A 24,184-nucleotide genomic window follows, 5' to 3' on the forward strand; every position below is an offset into this window, starting at 1 on the left:
GATTAATATTTTTTTAAATTTGGCTGCTATCATACACTAAAAGACACTTGTTTTTGCAAAAACAAGTTTTTGTATCGCCATGTTCTAAGAGCTAGAATTTCATGTAGGGCTTACTATTTGCAGGTTGTGTTAAAGTTTTTATTGGTATCATTTTTGGGCAGGTAACATTTTTTGATTGCTGTGATGACACAGTGTCAATCTAGCCACTGGTGCGGGGGTGAATGGTTCATAATTATGGCAGATATATTGTTCCTTTAGGGTACCGTCACACTATACGATTTACCTACGATCACGACCAGCGATATGACCTGGCCGTGATCGTAGGTAAATCGTAGTGTGGTCGCTGGGGAGCTGTCACACAGACAGCTCTCCAGCGACCAACGATGCCGAGGTACCCGGGTAACCAGGGTAAACATCGGGTTACTAAGCGCAGGACCGCACTTAGTAACCCGATGTTTACCCTGGTTACAAGCGTAAAACTAAAAAAAAACAAACAACACATACTTACATTCTGGTGTCCGTCAGGTCCCTTGCCGTCTGCTTCCCGCACTGTGACTGCCGGCCGTAAAGTGAAAGTGAAAGCACGTCACCGCTGTGCTCTGCTTTCACTTTACGGCCAGCAGTCACAGTGCGGGAAGCAGACGGCAAGGGACCTGACGGACACCAGAATGTAAGTATGTGCTGTTTGTTTTTTTTAGTTTTACGCTTGTAACCAGGGTAAACATCGGGTTACTAAGCGCGGTCCTGCGCTTAGTAACCCGATGTTTACCCTGGTTACAAGCGAACGCATCGCTAGATCGCATCGCTAGATCGCTAGATCGGTGTCACACACACCGATCTAGCGATGCCAGCGGGAGATCCAGCGACAAAAGAAAGTTCTAAACGATCTGCTACGACGTACGATTCTCAGCAGGATCCCTGATCACTGCTGCGTGTCAGACACAGCGATATCGTAACGATATCGCTGGAACGTCATGAATCGTACCGTCGTAGCGATCGAAATGGCAGTGTGTGACGGTACCCTTACTCAGTGGGTCAATTGACATGAGCCATTGTTTCATGTGAGTCTGTATGTTGACCTGTATTGTATGTTAATTTGTGGAATGCCTGCTGATTGTATATTGTATATTGTATTAGCCCCTGCAGTGTACTAGTCTGCTCAACTAACAATAAGGGATTACTTTTCCCACCTACCACCAATCATGTGGGACAATGCCCTGAATGATACCTTTGGGATTTAAAAAAGGGGCCTGCCTAAAGGTACCTTCACACATAACGATATTGTTAACGATATCGTTGCTATTTGTGACGTAGCAACGATATCGTTAATGAAATCGTTATGTGTGACAGCGACCAACGATCAGGCCCCTGCTGGGAGATCGTTGGTCGCTGAATAAAGTCCAGAACTTTATTTCGTCGCTGGACTCCCTGGAGACATCGCTGGATCGGCGTGTGTGACACCGATCCAGCGATGTCTTCACTGGTAACCAGGGTAAACATCGGGTAACTAAGCGCAGGGCCACGCTTAGTAACCCGATGTTTACCCTGGTTACCATGCTAAAAGTAAAAAAAAACAAACACTAGATACTTACCTACAGCCGTCTGTCCTCCAGCGCTGTGCTCTGCACTCCTCCTGTACTGGCTGTGAGCCGGAAAGCAGAGCGGTGACGTCACCGCTCTGCTTTCCGGCTCCCAGCCAGTACAGGAGGAGAGCAGAGAAGCAGAGCGCAACGCTGGAGGACAGACAGCGGTAGGTAAGTATCTAGTGTTTGTTTTTTTTTACTTTTAGGATGGTAACCAGGGTAAACATCGGGTTACTAAGCGCGGCCCTGCGCTTAGTTACCCGATGTTTACCCTGGTTACCGGCATCGTTGGTCGCTGGAGAGTGGTCTGTGTGACAGCTCTCCAGCGACCAAACAGCGATGCTGCAGCGATCCGGATCGTTGTCGGTATCGCTGCAGCGTCGCTTAATGTGAAGGGGCCTTAAGCAGGCCACCTTACTGACAGATCCAGAGACCGTCATGAAGGCAGTGTTTCCATGCTAATGATTGGGCCCTCCTGATGTTGTCATGGAAGCACCTATCTGAAGGTATAGAGAGCTCCCAATCTCTCCCAAACTTCTAAATGCTGTGATTGCTGTTGATCACAGCATTTAGGGGGTTAAATGGCCAGCACTTAGGGTGTAAAGAGGCACCACTCCTGGCAGTGACAACATTGGCTCGGCTTTCATTTAAGCCGAGGTCCCGGCCGCTATCTTGCGGGCACTGCTCCTGTACCTGTATGATTACCATGATAGAAAATTGATGTCATTTTATTGGAACCACTTCCTGACCACGACATAAACTTGTGTTAACTGTCGTGAAGGGATTAATTATTACCCTTCTAGTAGGACACTGATGCTGGCTGTCATGCATGTACATGTACCTTTGGACTGACTATGTGACTCCGTGTTTGAAACCCATTTCTGAAAACACATGAATCCCACGGGGTGAAAACCAATACTAAAGGCCCCTTCACATTTAGCGACGCTGCAGCGATACCGACAACGATCCGAATCGCTGCAGCGTCGCTGTTTGGTCGCTGGAGAGCTGTCACACAGACCGCTCTCCAGCGACCAACGATGCCGGTAACCAGGGTAAACATCGGGTAACTAAGCGCAGGGCCGCGCTTAGTAACCCGATGTTTACCCTGGTTACCATGCTAAAAGTAAAAAAAACCAAACACTAGATACTTACCTACCGCTGTCTGTCCTCCAGCGCTGCGCTCTGCTTCTCTGCACTCCTCCTGTACTGTCTGGGAGCCGGAAAGCAGAGCGGTGACGTCACCGCTCTGCTTTCCGGCTCACAGACAGTACAGGAGGAGAGCAGAGCACAGCGCTGGAGGACAGACGGCTGTAGGTAAGTATGTAGTGTTTGTTTTTTTTTACTTTTAGCATGGTAACCAGGGTAAACATCGGGTTACTAAGCGCGGCCCTGCGCTTAGTTACCCGATGTTTACCCTGGTTACCAGTGAAGACATCGCTGGATCGGTGTCACACACGCCGATCCAGCGATGTCTCCAGGGAGTCCAGCGACGAAATAAAGTTCTGGACTTTATTCAGCGACCAACGATCTCCCAGCAGGGGCCTGATCGTTGGTCGCTGTCACACAGAACGATTTCATTAACGATATCGTTGCTACGTCACAAATAGCAACGATATCGTTAACAATATCGTTATGTGTGAAGGTACCTTAAAACAGTTTATTTTCTCACCCCATGTAGGTAAAGCTCTCATAGAGTAGTCAGCTTCTGTGTAATTACCAGGGAGATAATGCAGGAAGGTATAACAATGTCCTCAAGGGTAATCTATTTTTTCACCCAGTGACAACAATGATAGTTAATGAAGTGTTAAAAAACCTCTAGATGAGAATAAGTAAATCACCTGGGACTGAGGTTGTTAATATTACCTCTTTGTGTTACATGTTGATTGCATGATAGAAATGTATCTATTTCAGCTACAATTCCATAGGTATTGCTGGAAACAAGATGACAATTGCACAAAACAAACTTTGCAATCGTCTTTGACAATTGTGCTGTGATGTCAGCACCAATAATATTTAGTGAAAGCATATCACTACATATGGGCCCCAGCATACCGCTGGCCAATTTTTTTTTATTCCTGATGAGACACAGAACATCTTGCAAATGCATAAGCAATATTGAAAAAACCTAAGGCACAAGTCACACTGGTAGCTTTGTTTTAGGATATCTGTTGACAGATGTCGGCATAAGATTTCCCTGACTGCGAGTTCCCAGTTACAAATTTATGGAAATACATTACATATGTTCTACCAATATCCCAGATATTTATCATTCTGATAAAATACAGGTGCTCTCATCTTTTCTTAACTGAAATCAGTAGTATATCAGTAGTGTTATTCAATATATCAACGAGAAGCGGCATCTTTCTGGCATGCAATAAGCCCGCAGCTGACCTTTCCTGTCTACAAGTTGCCTGTAACTGCAGGCTTCCAAAATAGAAGGGAGGAGGGATATGCAGCTGCAGCTTCTTATAGATTATTGCAAAGTTCCATATTTTATGTTTTTCGTGTTGCACAACCCCTGGGCAGATGCTACTTATAAAGAGTTCAGCTACATAAGCCTCACCAAAGAGTTGAACTATCAAGCGGGCCATAGTTCTTCACCACAGACAGCGAAGATAGTTGTTTTTTTTAATCATTAAAGTAAATATGTCACACACTTTAGGATAATCCATCTGCAGGTTTTTGTTATGTAATATGAGCACAGCATGATTTAGGAGTTAAAACTTATTAGGCTATTCTTTACTTACAATGAAGGTTTTATCAAGAGGATGCTATCAGCGCTGGGACTACCTGCCTCATGACAAGTCCTCTGACCACACCTGCATATGAGGCCTGGTCTGACTCTGATAAGCAGCTCACTGTATATAGACAATGCACATAGAGAGGCCGGTGTGGGCAGGGTTAGCTTTCTGAGCTCTGCTATGTGCTAAATCTATGGGCAGGGTTAGCTTTCTGAGCTCTGCTATGTGCTACATCTAAGAACTCTGATTGTGTCACAAGTACTGCACCTAGTAAACTGAGTGATATATCATTGGAATCAGGGTCTCTTTCCCTACATTATGCTGCTCTCAGATGAGGTAGCAAACACTTGCTGACAGACTCCCTTTAAGATGTAAAAAAGACTGATGCTAATACTATAGTCTGCATTTCACAGTAGAGTTGACAAAGTCGATGGATCTAGAATTGTTTTTTTCCCAATTTGTGTTAAAAATACATTTTATATTACTGTTATACTCTTTGGTATGTAAATAGTTCTAATTATACGTAAAACCTTCAGTGCTATAGAATAAGCAGAAATATCCTAATCTATGAATTCCACACATTTGATGAGGAGGTTTTAACATAAAAAACAAACGGCATAACATCTCCTGTGAACTTAACGCTGCATACTTATCGGTAACCAAACTGATACAATGATCCTACGACATTCCATCTCCTAAAGCAGTCACTAAATGAATTACGTGTGGGTAGAAATTGGGCCTCTTGGTAGAATCATGAATCTCGTAGGCAATTTATCTTGTTATTTTAATAAGCCTGTCCAAAAAGACTGTTTTACAGGGAAGGAGGAAGAATGCAGGGACCCTGAAAAAGACAAAGAGAATAAATCCTGTTACCACAGTGACAACTGGCAAGAGCATACAGCGCCTGAACTCTAGTGACTATTAATTCTGCTGTGATAGAAGGAGCAACTTAGGGAAGTCAATTATATAGAAACATACCAAGGACAGATGTAGAAAAAGATTTCTGAGAAATATTTTCTCACTTCTATTCCAAGAGAGTCCATACTTAGAATTTTACATTTGACATTTTACCCTTATTTTTAAACTCTGCAGTATCAGACCATTCTTGTCCTTATTGTAAGCAACGTAAAAAACCTGAGCCTATTACTGGACAATGGGAAATGCGATGAAAACCTGATCAAAGTGTCCAGCTATCTCCATGTAGAATTGTCTGCAATTGGTAAAACCTTTAATTCATTCTATAGATCTATGCAGAATACGACGAAGAAAGATTAATATTTAATAAATGTAGGCTTTCTAAACTAGCCTGAAAAGATGATAATGGTCACAAGCAGAATGTAAAGCTTCCTCCTGAATACTACATCATCAATCAGACATCACAGAGGAGTTCTTTTGGCAGTGAAAAAGCACTCAATTTGTGAATGTGTTTTTATAAACCAATGCAAGAAAGATAAATAATATGTTGATACAGTATGTCTGTATATGTCTATAAACAAATAAATAATGTCTAGAATTGATATTACTCTGGTAGCTGATTTCGAGAAACGTATCCCTTTTGGCACTGTTCCGAGTACCGTATATTGAGAAATTTGACGTATCTATCATAAGAACATTCAGGTGCTTCTCACAAAATTAGAAGATCATCAAAAAGTTAATTTATTTTAGTTCTTCAATACAAACAAGTGATCTATCTCAAGTGTTTATTTCAGGTAATGTTGATGATTATGGCTTACAACCAATGAAAACCGAAATGTTGTTATCTCAGTAAATTGGAATGATTAACAAAAAACACCTGCAAAGGCTTCCTAAGCATTTAAAAAAGGTCCCTCAATCTGTTTCAGGAGGCTCCACAATCATGGGGAAGACTGCTGACTTGACAGATGTCCAGAAGGCAGTTATTGACACATTCCACATGAAAGGTCAGCCACAAAAAGGTCATTGTTAAAGAAGCTGGCTGTTCACAGAGTTCTGTATCCAAGCATACTAATGGAAAGTTGAGTGGAAGGAAAAAGTGTGGTTGAAAAATATGCACAAGCAACTGGTATAACCGCAGCCTTAAAAAGATTGTTCAGAAAAGGCCATTCAAACATTTGGGGGAGATTCACAAGAAGTGGACTGCTGCTGAAGTCATTGCTTCAAGAGCCACCACCCACAGACGTATCCAGGACATGGGCTACAAGTGTCACATTCTTTGTGTCAAGCCACTCATGACCAATAGACAACGCGTCTTACCTGGGCCAAGGGGAAAATGAACTGGACTGTTGCTCAGTAGTCCAAGCTGTTGCTTTCAGATGAAAATAAATTTTGAATTTCATTTAGAAATCGAGGTCCCAGAGTCTTGAGAAAGAGTGGAGAGGCAACATAATCCAAGCTGCTTGAGGTTTAGTGTGAAGTTTCCACAATCAGTGATGGGTTGGGGAGCCATGTCATCTGCTGGTGTAGATCCACTGTGTTTCATCAAGACCAAAGTCAGCGGAGCCATCTACCAGGAAATTTTAGAGCTCTTCATGCTTCCTTCTGTCGACAAGCATTTTGGAGACGGAAATGTAATTCTCCAGCAGGAATTGGCACCTGTCCACGCTGCCAAAAGTACCAATACCTGGTTTAAAAACAACAGTTTTATTGTGCTTGATTGGGCAGCAAACTTGCCTGACCTTAACCCCATAGAGAATCCATTGGGTATTGTCAAGAGGAAGATGAGAGACAGTAGACCAAACAATTCAGATGAGCTGAAGGCTGCTATCAAAGCAAACTGGGCTTCCATAACACCTCAGCAGTGCCAGAGGCTGATCACCTCCATGCCACGCTGCATTGATGCAGTAAACATGCAAAAAGAGCCCCGAACAAATATTGAGTGCATTTACTGACCATACATTTCAGTAGGCCAATATATTGGATTTTAAATTAATTTTTCAAGCTGGTGTTATAAAGTATTCTAATTTACTGAGATAATGACTCTTGGGTTTTTCATTGGCTGTAAGCCATAATCATCAACATTAACAGAAATAAACACTTGAAACAGAGCATGCTGTTTGTAATGACTGTATAATATATGAGCTTCCCTTTTTATGTAGAATAACTTAAATAAATTAACTTTTTGATGATATTCTAATTTTCTGAGATGCACCTGTATCTAATTATCCTGACTGATCTACATAATATAGTAACATAGTAACATAGTTAGTAAGGCCGAAAAAAGACATTTGTCCATCCAGTTCAGCCTATATTCCATCATAATAAATCCCCAGATCTACGTTCTTCTACAGAACCTAATAATTGTATGATACAATATTGTTCTGCTCCAGGAAGACATCCAGGCCTCTCTTGAACCCCTCGACTGAGTTCGTCATCACCACCTCCTCAGGCAAGCAATTCCAGATTCTCACCGCCCTAACAGTAAAGAATCCTCTTTTATGTTGGTGGAAAAACCTTCTATCCTCCAGATGCAAAGAATGCCCCCTTGTGCCCATCACCTTCCTTGGTATAAACAGATCCTCAGCGAGATATTTGCATTGTCCACTTATATACTTATACATGGTTATTAGATTGCCCCTCAGTCGTCTTTTTTCTAGACTAAATAATCCTAATTTCGCTAATCTATCTGGGTATTGTAGTTCTCCCGTCCCCTTTGTTAATTTTGTTGCCCTCCTTTGCACTCTCTCTAGTGCCCAAAACTGGACACAGTACTCCATGTGCGGTCTAACTAGGGATTTGTACAGAGGCAGTATAATGCTCTCATCATGTGTATCCATCATGTAATAATATAAAAAGATTTAACAAAAGTTCTTTTCAGTTACTTTAAATATGTATTATATGAAAATATTGTGGAAATTGTAAAAAAATAACTAGCAACGATACAGGTAAGCCACCAATTATTAGATGAATAATACAAACATAAAAGATAAAGCTGCCATGCAATGGTCCAGCCATCATTTGGTGGGAAACTATTTCTCCCAACTTCTTCATACAAAGGAGTTCTCACTCTCCCAAAGCACCTGTATACTATACCTTTAATATTAAATAGCACTGTAAGATGACCAGTTATAACCATAAAGCAGACAGGAAAATAAAGTATTGATCAAATTCAATAGTGGATACAATAATAATAATTATAATAATAAAAAAAATTTCCTATTCTTTTGCATGTTTCCACACTTAAATATTTCAGATCACCAAACAAATTTAAATATTAGACAAAGATAACAAAAGTAACCACAAAGTATTTAAAATGAAGGTCTTTATTATTAAGGGAAAAAGTCAAAGACAAAGTGAAGTAGACCAAAAATCCCAAAAAGCCAGACATCATGCTACAATCCAAAGAAACTCTGGAACAAATGAAAAACAAAGTAACTGAGATCTATCAGTCTGTAAAATGTTATATAGCCATCTCTAATGCTTTGGGACTCCAGCGAACCATAGTGACAGCCATTATCCACAAATAGCTAAAACATGGAACAGTGGTGAACCTTCCTTGGAGTGGCCGGCTGACCAAAATTACCCTTAGAGCGCAGAGATGACTCATCCAAGAGGTCACAAAAAACCCACAACATCCAAAGAACAAAAGCCCTCAGTTGCCTCAGTTAAGTTTAGTGTTCATGACTCAACCATAAGAGTGAGACTGGTCAAAAATGGCCTGCATATCAGAGTTCCAAGATGAAAGCCACTGCTGAACAATAAGAACATAAAGGCTCATCTCACTTTTGCCAGAAGACATCTTGATGATCCCTAGGAATCTGTGAACTGTCAAGACACAAGTTGAACTTTTTGGAAGGTGTATGTCCAATTACATATGGCTTAGAAGTAACAAAGCATTTCAGAAAAAGATTATCATGCCAACAGTAAAATATGATGATGGTAGTGTGATGGTCTGGGGCTGCTTCCGGACCTGGAAGACTTGCTGTGGTAAATGGAACCATGAATTCTGCTTTCTGCCAAAATATCCTGAAGGAGAATGTTCAGCCATCTGTTTGTGACCTCAATCTGAAGCGCACTTTGGTTATGCAGCAGGACAATGAACCAAAACACATCAGCAAGTCCATCTCTGAATGGCTTAAGAAAAACAAGATTAAGACTCTGAAGAGGTCCAGTCAAGGTCCTGACCTTAATCCAATTGTGTTGCTGTGGGTGGACATTTTGGGTCCAAAAGGACATCTGAACTACTGTCAAGGACATACTGGTGGCTGCATATGGGTCGTGACGTCGCAGACTATGTTTGGGCGTGTGTCTCCTGCGCCAAGAAGAAGTCTCCCCGGCAATGGCCAGCTGGGTTGCTTTACCTCCTGCCAGTGGCAGACAGGCCCTGGGAGATGGTCGGGATGGATTTTGTGGTGGGCTTACCCAAGTCTCGTAACTTCACCATTATTTGGGTGATCACCGACCATTTTTCCAAAATGGTGCACTTGATGCCTCTTCCACGGCTACCTTCTGCAGGGGCTCTGGCTGCGTTGTTCATCAAACATATCTCTCGCCTACACGGTATGCCGGACAAAATTGTCAGTGACCGGGGTCCCCAGTTTGCATCTCGGTTCTGGAGAGAGCTTTGTTGTCTACTCAGCATTGAGTTGAATCTCTCTTCAGCATATCATCCCAAGATGAATGGCTTGGTAGAGAGGGACAACCAAACCCTGGTCACACATCTGCGACATTTTGTGTCAGCTAGGCAGGGTGACTGGGCATCCTTGCTACCGTGGGCGGAATTTGCGCTAAACAACGCCGTAGCTGACTCCACTTGTCAGACCCCATTCCTCCTTAATTACGGCCAGCATCCACGGGTTCCTGTGCCTATGCCCATGTCTTCTGCCGACTCCAGGGTGGCAGGCTGGGCTGTGGAGGCACAGGACATTTGGGACCGCACTCGGGATGCCATCTTGGCCTCCAAGGAGAGAATGAGGTCCTCTGCCGATGCACATCGGCGCCCCACTCCGACATTTGCTCCTGGCGACTTGGTGTGACCCTCCGCCATTAACATCAGGCTGCAAGTTGAGTCCACTAAGTTTGCACCTCACTACTTGGGTCCCTTCAAGGTCCTCGAACATGTTAACCCTGAGGTCTACCGTCTGGCCCTTCCTCCACGCCTAGGTATCACCGACACCTTTCATTTGTCCCTCTTGAAGCCCGTATACTTGTCCCAATTTTCCGAGTCATCTGCCGGGACATTGGGTTCATCTACGGATGATTATCAGGTGAACGCTATCTTGGGGTGTAAGGTGGTACGTGGTAAAAAATTTTATTTGGTGGATTGGAAGGGTTATGGCCCAGAGGACAGGTCCTGGGAGCCTGCTGAGCACATTCGAGCTTGACAGCTCATTGCTGCCTTCGAGCATAGCAAGATCAAAGGACGGGGGCCCTAGGATGGGGGGTAATGTTAGGTGTCAAGTTCCCACCTCTGCACAGGGGGAATCTAGAACACAGCCACAGTGCAGTCTGCTCAGCGGAGACGTCAGTCCCAGCGTCTAGCTCAGGCTGATACTGGACTACTGGTTACTACTGCCCTTCCAGGCTCTGTCCTTGTAGCCAGCAATGTTCAGCAGTGAGCAGGTCTTTCTGGGACTAAATCCTGCTTTTCAAATACTGAGCATGCCCTGGGTAAGATCTCTCGTTGGAGATCAAGGTCACATGCTTAGATACTGTAGCAAATCCCATTGGTCCTCTAGGAAGGTCCTGAAGGTGCTCAACTTCTGTGGCAGCCTCCCATTGGTCCTTCTGGGAAGGTCCTGTACTTGCTGCAGCTATAAAAGGTTTACATGGCCGCACGGCCATGCGCTAGTGTATACTTGAAATCGTGTGTGTGTGTGTTGATGTGTGAAAGTCGCTCATTAATCATCCCCTCCCTTGTGTATGACTGCTTGTGTAAGATGGATGTTTGCTATCTAGTGCCCGACAGAGCCATCAGTACTAAATAAATGATACAGTGTCAATTGCTGTGTCCGCCAGTGCGGCGCCGTGCGCTACTAGAGTGCTTTCCTATACCAAGTCTGGGTGGTTAGTGGCATCCGCCAAAGCGGCATAGCACACACTCTTGTGCATTTAAATTATATTTTCAGTTACTCTGACACCCCAGTTGAGGTGTCGAGCGCAAGTGGTCTGAACATACTCTAATCCTGTGTCTTGGGATAGAGTCCTGAGACTCCTTGCTTGCGCTCTTGGTGCGGTACCGTGGCCCTGTGACGCAACAGGGTTTGCTTCCTTCACACAGGGTGAAGTTAACCCTTGTGTGTATCCACATTTTACAACATTTTTATAGTATGTCATTACTCAGCAGCAGTTTCCATCTCTGCACGGTGGACCCCGGGCTGCGAACGCACCTTATACCATCTCTCTTATAATTTGGTGTGTCTCGCTAGTCCTAACAATGCGTTTTTGCTGTAGCTATTTTCCTACCAAAAATCAGGTTTTGCTGCAGAATAAAAGCACAGCAAAACCGCCCAGTGTGAACCTAGCCTGGATGAGTGAGCCCAAGAGAGAACCTCTGGACGCAGACTGGATGGTACAAAAGTCTTGCCCAGAGGCACAGTTCTCAGGCTCTCAGTGGGGACAGTAAGCCGAGGCTCCTCTTCTTCCTCCTCAGATGATACAACGGAACGAGAGAGAGAGTCGGCACGAATGTTCTTCTCCCTGGAAAGAAAATGGAGGGTGAAATGGAATCGGGAGGAGAACAAGGACCATCTGGCATGGCGAGAATTTAACCGCTGGTCTGTTTGCAAGAACAACAAATTCTTGTGGTCTGTGAAAACTTGCAAGATAAAATGAGCCCCCTCCAAGAGATGTCTCCACTCTGAGAAGGCCAACTTCATGGCTAGCAACTCCCTGTCTCCGATGGAATAATTCCTCTCCGCTGGTGAGAAGGTCTTGGAAAAGAAGAAGCAAGGATGCTTTCGACCATGAGCATCCTTTTGGAAAAGGACTGCTCCAGCACCAACGAATGAGGCATCCACCTCCATTATAAATGGCTTATCTACATCAGGGCGATGTAGGATGGGAGTGCTAGCGAAGTGTGACTTAATGGAGTGAAAGGCCTTGGAGACCTCCTCAGACCACAATTTGGGATTTGCTCCCTTCTTGGTTAGGGCAACCAAGTGAGCTACCAAAGTTGAGAAGTGTGGAATGAACTGGCGATAGTAATTAATGAACCCCATAAAGCGCCTCAACGCTTTAAGAGAATGGGGTTCCTGCCAGTCCATTACAGCCTGTAATTTGGCAGGATCCATAGCCAATCCCTGGGGAGATGATATAGCCCAGGAAAGGTAAGGGCACCTGCTCAAACACACATTTCTCCAACTTTGCATAGAGGGAATTTGCCTGTAAGAGGTCGAAGACTCTGCAAACATCTCTCCGGTGGGAGTCAATATCTGGAGAGTAGGGTTGAGCGAAACGGGTCAGCGCGATTCAGAAGTCGCCGACTTTTGGCAAAGTCGGGTTTCATGAAACCCGACCCGACCCCTGTGTGGGGTCGGCCATGAGGTCGGCGATCTTCTGAACTGGAATCGGAATTCCGATACTGATTCCCGATATGTTTAAGATATCGGGAATCGGTATCGGAATTCAGATTTTAGTGTAAAATAAAGAATAAAAATAAAAAATATTGCTATACTCACCCTCGGACACGCCCTGGTTGTAACCGGGAGCCTTGCTTCCTAAGAATGAGCGCCTGAAGGACCTTTCGATGACATCGCGGCTTGTGATTGGTCACGTGAGCGGTCACATGGGCGTCGCTCGACCAATCACAAGCCGCGACGTCATCGAAAGGTCCTTCAAGCGCTGATTCTTAGGAAGGAAGGCTGCGGGTTAGAACCAGGGCACGTCCGAGGGTGAGTATATACCTATTAGGAATATCTATTAGGAATACCTATTAGGAATATACTCACCCTCGGACGCGCCGATCCTATAAAAACAAAAGTCGCTCAACCCTATTGGAGAGTAGATGAGAATATCATCCAGATAGCCTGCGACCGAGGTGGAAAGCATATCCCGGAAGATGTCATTCAAAAAGTCTTGGAAAATGGCTGGGGCATTACAGAGCCCGAAGGGCATCACCAGATATTCATAGTGCCCATCCCTGGTGTTAAAAGCAGTCTTCCATTCGTCCCCCTCACTGATGCGAATCAGGTTGTAAGCACCCCGCAGATATAGTTAAGTAAATACCCTTGCTCACCGAAGCCTATCAAAGAGCTCAGATATCAGGGGCAAGGGATACTTGTTCTTAACGATGATGGCGTTAAGACCCCTGTAATCTATGCATGGACGTAGTTCCCCATTCTTCTTCTACACGAAGAAGAACTCAGCCCCTGCAGGTGACACTGACTTCCTAATGAATCCGCTTGAAAAATTTTCCTGGATGTACTGTGACATTGCCTCCATCTCCGGGAGAGATAACGGATAGACTCGACCACGGGGAGGCTCAGCACCAGGCAAGAGGTCAATAGGACAGTCATAGGGGCAGTGAGGCGGAAGGGTCTCCACAACCCTTTTTTGAGAACATGTCAGCATAGGGCCAATATTGCTTGGGGAGAGAGGATTGATCTGCGTGTACCTCAGTAGTAGCAACCTGAACACATTCTCTCTGACATCTATCCCCACAAGATTCACCCCATCCCAAAATTCTGCCTGTGGACCACTCAATATGAGAAGATTGGTACCGTAGCCAATAATATCCCTAACAGGACCTCATCATTTCCCTCAGGAATGACGAGCAGAGATATGATTTCTTGATGAGATGGTGACATGGACAGACAAAAAGGGATGGTCTGTCATAGCATAGTGAGAGATTTTATAGGAGGGAGAGTGAAAGGCAAGCACCTGGGTATTATCATCATTGCAAAGTACATGCTAGAGATCTCTGCTATTTTCCATTGTGTTGTACAGTTTAGTATTAGAAACAGACTGTGGGATTAGGGGGAAATAGGGAGAGTTTCACCCATTACCATAATATACAACTAGCTACATTATATTGGTGTATGGCAGCCTATAAAAAAGTTTAACTTACAGATAAATAATATTCCTCAGTGGCAGCATATAGTAGCATACATTTTAAAAGTTAATTGCTAAACAATATTCCTCATCTATTGCTTAAATAGCTAACATTTATGTAGCAGTTGTGCGACTGGCGTAAAACCTGCTAAGCTATGGATACATCAGTATTTACCAGTAATTTCCCTGAGTCTGCTGTTGGCTTGTCTCATAAAAGGGATCTAAAAAATACCAAAAAATTTCTATTGGCTGAATAGCGTATTTTCATCTAGCAGAGATAAGCAAATGTCACAATTTAACAGTGGCAATAATTTTCATTTGTCCGCTGTTGCAGTGTGTCAGCATGGCGATATAAAAATCAAAATATTTTCTCTTGTTTTAATAAATAGCGTACCAACTAAATAGTGTATCTGACCCCAACGCTGGCCACTCTGAGGAACAGTTTACATTCCCTTGTAATTTGTCAGGCCTCTCAACGTGCACCATTAAAGAGGGTCATGAGAAGGTGGCGTGCAGTGATGCTCAACATTTCAGCACTCACAGCCAGGAGAAAGGCACGTTGAGGAAGGTTAATTAATGTCTGAAGAGGTGGAGGATAATCATGACGCACAGTTGCCATCAGTTAGCCTAAAATCTCAGCTCAGAAAGAGGATCAGATTGATGAATTGAAAGACAATGTGCTCGATGATGAGGCCACTGATCCAACCTGGCACGGTAGCATGCCTAGCGAGCACAGCAGTACAGAGAGAGATGGATCTGCAGCATGAAAACAGGAAAGAAAAGGTAGTGGTTTGACCAGAAGGAGAACTCAGTCAACTGTTCCACAGTGACCCCCCCTTCTGTGAAATAGAAAACAGACAAAGGCCTCTTTCACACGTCAGTGTCTCCGGTACGTGTACTGACAGTTTTCTCACGTACCGGAGACACTGACACACGTAGACCCATTCAAATGAATGGGTCTATGCACATGTCTCCGTGTTTTCACGGACCATGTGTCCGTGTGCAAAACACGGAGACATGTCCGCTTTTCTCTGGCAGCATGTACCGCAATACGTCCCACACACGTGCACACGGAGAACAGTGTGCACTCTCCTCCATGTGCACGTACCACCCGCAGGAGAGACAGTAAGCGCTGTCCCCCCTGCGTGTGGTGCTGAAGTCTGCATTCATTCCTTCTCCCCAGCAGCGTTCACTGGAGAGAAGGAATGAAAAATCAAGGTTTTTTTTTGTGTTAAAAATAAAGTTAGTGGGTCACCTCCCGCCTCCCATCCCCTGTGCGCCCGCCCGCTTGTCAAGAAATGCTCACCCAGCTCCTGCGATGCATGCTCTCAGCGCCGGCAGCAAGTCCTGTGTGAGCGGTCACATGGTACCGCTCATTACAGTGATGAATATGTGCTAGTTCGAAAATCTAACAAGGATTTTCTGTCAGTGTAGTGTTCAGAGGCTGGAGGCGCTATCAGGAGACAGGCCAGTACACCAGGAGATGTGGACGGGGTCGTAGGAGGGCAACAATCCAGCAGCAGGACCACTACCTCAGCCTTTGTGCAAGAAGGAACAGGAGGAGTACTGCCAGAGCTCTGCAAAATGACCTCCAGCATGCCACAAATGTGCATGTGTCTGTACAAACGGTTAGAAACCAACTCCATGAGGATGGTCTGAGAGCCCAATGTCCACAGATGGGGGTTGTGCTCACAGCCCAACACCATGCAGGATGCTTGGCTTTTGCCAAATAACACCAGGATTGGCAAATTTGCCACTGAAGTGGGGTAATAATTGGGGGTTGATGTCAACCAAAGGTTAGTAATGGAGAGGTGTCTATAAGACACCCTCATTACTAACCCCATAGTCATATTATATAAAAACACACACAAAGAATAAACTCCTTTAATTGAAAGAATGACACCATTAATAAATCTTAATAAAACCATACTTACTGCATGACTCATTCCAGTGAGGCTATTGTTCCCTGCAAGAGAATTAAAATCATAAACAATATTCCTCACCTGTCTGCTGAGAAGATGATAATTCATTTGTCCCATGACGGGTCTAGCTATGCTACATCAAGATGGCAGTCTGCATGGTTGCATGATGCGACCATACAGATGGATATCCAGCAGAGACACTAAGAAGCCTGTGCTCAGTGTCTCCAGGTGAACTCCTATAACCTTCAACTGACGTCCGCTCTAGCACAGTTTGACATTTTCCCATGGCGTTTGCACTGATGTCAGTTAGGTGAAGTGAGTTCCTTGGCTGTGAACTTACAGGACCTTTCTGACAGCACCACGAGCGTGAGAACTTTCTCACGCTTGCGATGAAGTCAAATAGGTTATAGGAGTTCACCGGGAGACACTGAGCACACACTGCTCAGTGTCTCTGCTGGGGGTCAGGCTTTATGGCCACATCATGCAACTATGCAGCCTGCCATCTAGACGTAGCAGTATAACACCAGAGCAACCACTAATAAGTAGTCAACTCAATGAAGCTTACCAATTATGAAGTCATTTAAAATTTAACATTTATTAGAAACGTATAAAATGATCCATATGACCACTTTAAAAATATTTCAACACTGACAAAAGCCCCAAATCAGAGGGGAACATCCACCTACAGACTAGCACATATTAATCAATAAGTATCAATTAAATCAATTACAGCTGGCAAGGAAAGCTGCACCATACAATTAACTAGGACTGTAACACCTAAAGCACATAAGCACACCCCTATGATACCCATCAGATCTATTTATAACAAGTGCAAAACAGCATTCCAAAGAATTATAAACTGATGAAAACCGCTATGAGTGCCAAGATAATGATCTGGTGAAAGCCCTATGCGGTGAAATTAAACAGCCAACACCAGCAAATGATGAATAAAGAAAACTCTTTTTTACGGATTCAGTGAAGCTGGACATTCTCTTCTTGTTTTGGACTTTATACGCCTGGACACAGCGGGTCAGTGCTCCTGAAGTTTGGTTTATGCATCACGGGTGAGATGGCTTATATTTCTTCTTACCAGCAAATGATACCAGCATTTTTGCAATTTTTTTGACCATCCATTCAAGTCAATGGGTGAAAGACGCTGAAAAAAATGCAGAAATAAGTGACATGCTCTATGTCAAAAAGACACAGAAAAGCACAAAATCCTGATGACAATAAAACCAATGTGTGCGCATGAGATTTCTGAAATCTCATAGACTTTGCTGGTACTGTAAAAGCAGCTGAAAATTATAATAAAGCAGCAAAAACACCTTGTGTGAACATAGCCTTAAGGGGCAATCAATTTTTCACGCAGGGCCCTGTAGGTTTGGATTTCTTTTTACCTTAATAATGAATACCTTCATTTAAAAACTGCATTTTGTGTTTACTTTTGTTATCTTTGTCTAATATTTAAATCTGTATGGTGATCTGAAGCATTTAAGCGTGACAAACATGCAAAAGAATAAGAAATCAGGAAGGGGGCAAACACTTTTTCACACAACTGTACATGTCAGACTTAAAGGGACACTGTCACCTGAATTTGGAGGGAACAATCTTTAGCAATGGAGGCGGGGTTTTGGGGTGTTTGATTCACCCTTTCCTTACCCGCTGGCTGCATGCTGGCTGCAATATTGGATTGAAGTTCATTCTATGTCCTCCGTAGTAAATGCCTGCACAAGGCAATCTTGCACAGCGCAGGCGTGTACTATGGAGGACAGAGAATGAACTTCAATCCAATATTGCAGCCAGCATGCAGCCAGCGGGTAAGGAAAGGGTGAAACAAACACCTGAAAACCCCGCCTCTATGGCTAAAGATTGTTCCCTCCAAATTCAGGTGACAGTGTCCCTTTAATGCCCTCAATGTATCCTATATGCAACCACAATGTCGCCAATACAGCTTTACTGACCCCTATGCCAGCTGCAATGCCTTCATAAAAGCTACTTTGCTACAGTAGAGTTAAGGCATGGGGATTAGGTCCTATTCATGCCACTAATATATACAGCAATTTCATAGCATATACAGTACATAAATTATATTTGCAGTGATATTACAGTGCAAAAATATGCAACAGGTGACCTAACATAAAGAATCACACATTATTTTCCCTAAAACTGTCTAAATGTGTATATAATGTAGTGTGTGTTAATATACAGTACATACCGATCACAGCCTTAGGCCGGGGTCACACTTACGAGTGCAATGCGAGAAACTCACACGAGTCTCTCGCGTCAATTACCCAGCACTGCCGCCAGCACTCGGGACCGGAGTGTGCGGCTGCATATATTTCTATGCAGCTGAATGCTCCGTTCCCGAGAGACGGCGGCAGTGCTGGGTAATTGACGCGAGAGACTCGTGCGAGTTTCTCACATTGCATACCCAAGTATGACACTTGCCTTCGCCAGTTTCTAGCGCTGCTTTGATCTTCTAATTACTCACATGACTGCAATTCCAACTTGTCAGATCACACAGAGTGCTATGGGTAAGCCAGAAATCACTTTATAATCTTAGTCTATGGAGCGTCAGAACAAGACTCCATAGGCTTACATTGTAAAATCAACATCCAGCTGATGAAAAAACCCCAGTATTAGCTGGCAAGTTGGAATTGCAGTCACATGATTGAGAAGAGGACCATAGCAGTGCTGGAAACTAGAGAAGATGGTGATTGGTAGGTATATTAACTTACTAACACTACACTGCTTGTAAGTGCTTAAGTAAATACGGAAATACATCAATGTCACCTTAACGAGATCATGGGCAAGGCACACCCTTTTTGGGATGCTTCCCATATATTGCTTCCCACGTAACGTACAGGTACAAAACAGTCAGGTCTGAGTCCTACTATGCCCTCTTCTGTTTTGAGGTCTGCTGATACATAGAAAGGTTTAATACCAGAGATAGGACCATTCCGATTGGGGACACCTTGTCGTGGTGGGATGGCTTTTATGCTCTTTTGATCAAAATAGTGTTAACTAAGTACCCTATAATATTTACATGTACTACTACTATTTCTTTACTCACTTAGTGCCAGTATTTGCTCATTTTGTTTTTATCCTAGGTTATGTGCATAAAGAGATCATCTGAAAATGTACAAAGTGATGTCACAATATAGGGGAGATGCACGTAAGCAGAGATGTTGCTAACACTGTTTTAAAAACAGCTTCAACAACCAAATACAGATTTTACCAGGCCAAATATAAGACAGCTTTTAGCAGTTAACGTATTTAGAGAGTCAGGAGCACACTTCTACAGCACATAAACCTCAACATTAGTAAGAAAGATGGAGCAATTTTAAGTACAGGGCAAAGCAGTTGTCTCTCCAATGCTGTAGAAGGAGCCCTTCTAGTAATCCCAGGGTCTAGCAACAGAAAAGCAAATGTATAAAATTGTGCCTACTTTACTACCTATGTGTAGTATATCATAAGACTTGGGGATTCCACCTCCTTGAAAACTGAAGGGATCTCTACCAGGAACCCTCTATGCCTTTGATGTTCTTCCTTTCCAGTTATTAAATTCACAACCTGATCGGGAGATTCAGTTGTCATGCATAAAAAAAGGGAAATCTGTGGATCACTACAGATAAGCAAAAAAGATTTAGCCACCACTATGACCAGTACAGATAAGCAGCATGATTTGCACTGCCCTGGTTCATTTCCACTTCAGTACTCCAGACAACAGTAGTATGAAGTTCTGAAAGCTAGCATCCTACTAACAAGCGTTCCTTAAATTATTAAATGGTCAGTTACTGTTAGGTAACTTTATTACAGCGTTGAAGCCATCTTGGCTACTGGTGATTATATCATTATCTAAAATATAGTGTTAAATATATTCTACTAATGGGGCTTTTCCAAAATGTTAAACTATTTTCTATGCTTTACTTATTGCTGGTGGTCTGATCATTGGGATCCCCTGCAATCTCCAGAATGAGGATCTGAAGCCTGTATCCATTCATTGTCTAAGGGACTGGCAGAGAAAGCTGACTACATTGCTCACTCAATATGTGACCAAAAACAATTCAAAATAAAACTGTCAACATACTGATCAGACTCTAAAGGAAACTTCTAAGTTAAAGATGTGAACATACTTGACCTCTGCTCCACTCAGATAGAGAGCTGCAGAGCTCCATAGTCAGTATCATTGGGTGTCTCCATGATGGGATCTTTAATGATCATTAAGTCATTATTTACTTCTCATAGGGGATAAATTTCACTAGCAGGAAGTGCCTGCTTTTCACAAGCACTAGCTCCCTCCCATTGTGGGCTAGCCCTCAAATATTAATTGTATCTTATCTTGTACCTTCAGCTAACTATGGCTACTTTCCTATAACAGTCTGTATTAAGCCATCAATTCTGGCAGCCTTTTTGGTAAATGCTCTCGACCACCCTTTGGTTGAAGAGAATATGGTGGTGGGTCCCAAATGATTCTATAAATCTCATTTTAGGCTGCGAGAGGCTAGTTCATGATTTATTGCCTCTAGCAGACCCACTAGCATGTCCCTGGCACTGGTTCTGAACCATCTTCTCTCTTCTGTTCAGTCCATGCTCTTTAACTCGCTTACCAGCTGCCAAATCCTGGTTCTCCCATCCTCAGGAATCTGGGTAGTTAAGGCTGTGTCCTTGCTTCAGGTCTTGCCTGCCCAGGGACATCGCTCAGCTCTGGGCCACAAGATCCTTCTCCCTCTGCTGCTTCGTCTGCTGCACCAGCAGGTTCCTGCATTACTCTAGTTGCAACATCAGAGGCCTAGCTCAACTCTGTCATTGCCTTACCTTGTTGGACCTTTGCCAACTTGTTACCAATGACTGGTGTTGTCTCTTACACACTTCTGAGGCACGTCATGGTTCCGCCTTTTCCTTGGTAGAGCTACTTCTGGCTCACCTGCCCATTTCTTGACTTTTTGCAACAGGCGTGATTTATTTTGCTTCTGTTATGCCCATTGGGGGCTGGCACCGCTTACTACAGACCAGCCTCTACAGGCATACCACTTCATAGGCAGGATGGATTTTCATGCTCTCCCACTTCTCGTACGCCTATGATTGATGGTTCCACCACTCACAGCCACCTAGCAGTCTTAGCACCATCTTTATTTTCACCGGATTTTTCCCTCACATTAGTCAAGTCTTTTTGAGGCATGGCTGGATCCTGCCGACTACGCCAAATCTAAAGCAGCTGAGAATGGTAATCATGACCGAGTTGCTGCCTGTTATGCTCTGGCACATTACAGGAAATCTGTGTCCCTGTCCCAGTGTGCTGTCAGGTGTGGGGTGCATGACACTCACTCTTAGGCTGCAGTCCTCCGCTGTTTCCAGGCCTCCATCTCCAGAAACCGCCCCACACAATTCAGGGGAAACTAGATTCATTTTAACAAGCAAATATTTACTGGACAGTTCAAGTTCATCAGATTGTAACATGTAGGACAGGGCACAACATTTATTGTTCATTCCTTCTTTAGCACAACACATCTTCAGCCCTACCATCCATTCCTACTGGACTATTCTTATGCTCACCAACTCCGTCAGCCCAGGGATTTCCTGTCCAGTTCTGCAATTCACCCGGGATCCATCACTTTCCCTTCACAGAGTTCTGTGTCCCTCTTCTCCTGTGTGCCAGAGGACACTAGGAACCTTAGAGCCCCTATGCCAGGCCTTGAGCTCCTGACATCGCCAGAATATCCGCACAGGATTCTGGTACTGCCTCCTACTGACTTCAACGATAGGTACATGCTAGCCCTAGTAGCCCATTATAGTTAAACTTGACCTTGCAACTATACTTCCCAATAAGAGTCTCAACCAGGAAGTTCCTGCTTTTGACTGTCACTAGCCCCTTCCCACTTTAGTCTAGCCCACAAAAATTACCTTCAGCTAACTACATGTTAGGAGTCGAGTTTCCTCTGTTGCACAGGGGGAATCTCGATCCGTCTCCGCTGCGGTCTCCCATTCTTCTCCAGCCGCAGTGGAGTCTGCTCAGCAGGGACGTCGATCCCAGCGTCTTGCTCAGTCTGACTCTGTGCGAAGAGTTACTGCTGCTTTTCCTGCTTCTGCCATTGAAGCCAGTGCTGGGCAGCGGCGAGTGGACGTTTCTGGATCTAAGTCCTGATTTTCTCTGTCTGAGCATGCCCAGGGCAGGATCTCCCGTTGGAGATCGAGGGTCACATGCTCAGGTATTGCAGCACATCCCATTGGTCCTCCTGGAAGGTCCTGAAAGGGCAAAACTTCAGTAGCAGCTTCCTGTGCTGCAACTATATAAGCTGCGCATGACCGCACGGCCATGCGCTAGTATTGTCTTGATAATATGTGTGTGTGTTGTGAGTGAAAGTCGCTCTTTAAATAACCCTCCCTATTGGATGACTGTTCGCGGAAGGTGTATGTTTGCTATCTAGCGACCGACTTATCCAACACCACGTTACACACATAACAGCGTCTAGTTGCTGTGACCGCCTGTACGGCGCCGTGCGCTTACCTGACCCAAGCCTGGGTGGTTAGCGGCGTCCGTTTGTGCGGCACCGCACGCACTCTTGTGCCACTTAATTATATTATTTTCTGTCATTCTGACACCCCAGTAGTGGTGTCGAGCGCATGAGGTCTTTATGAACACAAATCCTAAGTATTGGGATTGAGTTCTGAGACTCTTTGCTTGCGCTCTTTGTGCGGTACCGCGGCCCTGTGACTCAACAGGGTTCGCTTCCTCCACACTGGGTGAAGTTAACCCATGTGTGTATCTTTTTGTACCGCCATATCGTCCTCTCTACTAGCAGCAGGGTTTTCACCTGCACGGTGGACCTCGGACTGCGAACACACCTGGTACCATAACATCTTGTACTTGGTGCGTTCCGCCAGTCGTAACATTATACTAGCGCCAAGGTCTGGCTAGTAGATGATGGACGATCAGCGTTCTCAGCGGTACATCCAGCAGCTGGAGGGAAGGTTGGCGGCTCTTGAGCGTTCAACCTCAGATGTGGATGTCACTGCTGTCGCTGTTCAGGCTGCTAGTGTTGCTGCAGCCACCTTGTCCACTGCCGCTCCTGTCCCGACTCTAACCCGCCTCCCGCTACCAGAGAAATTCTCTGGTGACAGTAAGTCTTGTAGGGGTTTCGTGAGTCAGTGCTCTATCCATCTCGAGCTGCTGGCCTCTCGTTTCCCTACAGAGCGGGCTAAGGTGGGGTTTATTGTCTCTCTTCTATCGGACAGGGCGTTGCAGTGGGCTATGCCGCTATGGGAGCATGGCGATCATGTGGTGCAGAGTGCTCCGTTGTTTCTGAGCACTCTGAAACAGGTCTTTTTAGGACCTCGTGTCACCCATGATACGGCGCTCCAACTGTTGGCATTGACTCAGGGCTCGTCCTTGGTCAGCCATTTTGCCGTTCACTTACGCACCTTAGCATCTGAGCTGGAGTGGTCGGATAAAGCCCTCATTCCCATATTTAGGAGGGGGCTGGCTGACCACGTTAAGGACGCCCTGGCCACTAGGGAGATTCCCGCCACACTGGAGGAATTAATAACTCTATCCACTCGCATTGATCTCAGTTTTCACGAGCGGAGGTTAGAGCGAGCCCAGTGTAGCCAGAGGTTTCGGCTGGCTCCCACCTTCGCCAAACCTTTGGAATCTCCAGACCAGGCTCCTGAGTCTCATGAGCCTGTGGTAGTGTCACGAGCGGGATCTAAGTCCCGGACCGCTCATGCACTCCAGATTTGTCATCTTTGCCAACAGTCAGGACATCTTGCCTCCAGATGTCTCCAGCGGTCGAGGAAACGTCAGCGTCTAGTGGTAGTTGGTGGAGGTGCACTAGACACGGCGACGTTTGCCTCCAAATTGTCCTTTAAGGGGACAATAACATTAGGCTCATCCTCCCACTCGGTAGAACTCTGCGTGGATTCTGGGGCGGAGGGTAATTATATGTCTTCTGCCTTCGTCCAACGTCACGCA

The sequence above is a fragment of the Ranitomeya imitator genome, chromosome 5, assembly GCF_032444005.1.
Source record: "Ranitomeya imitator isolate aRanImi1 chromosome 5, aRanImi1.pri, whole genome shotgun sequence".
Lineage (NCBI taxonomy): Eukaryota > Metazoa > Chordata > Amphibia > Anura > Dendrobatidae > Ranitomeya > Ranitomeya imitator.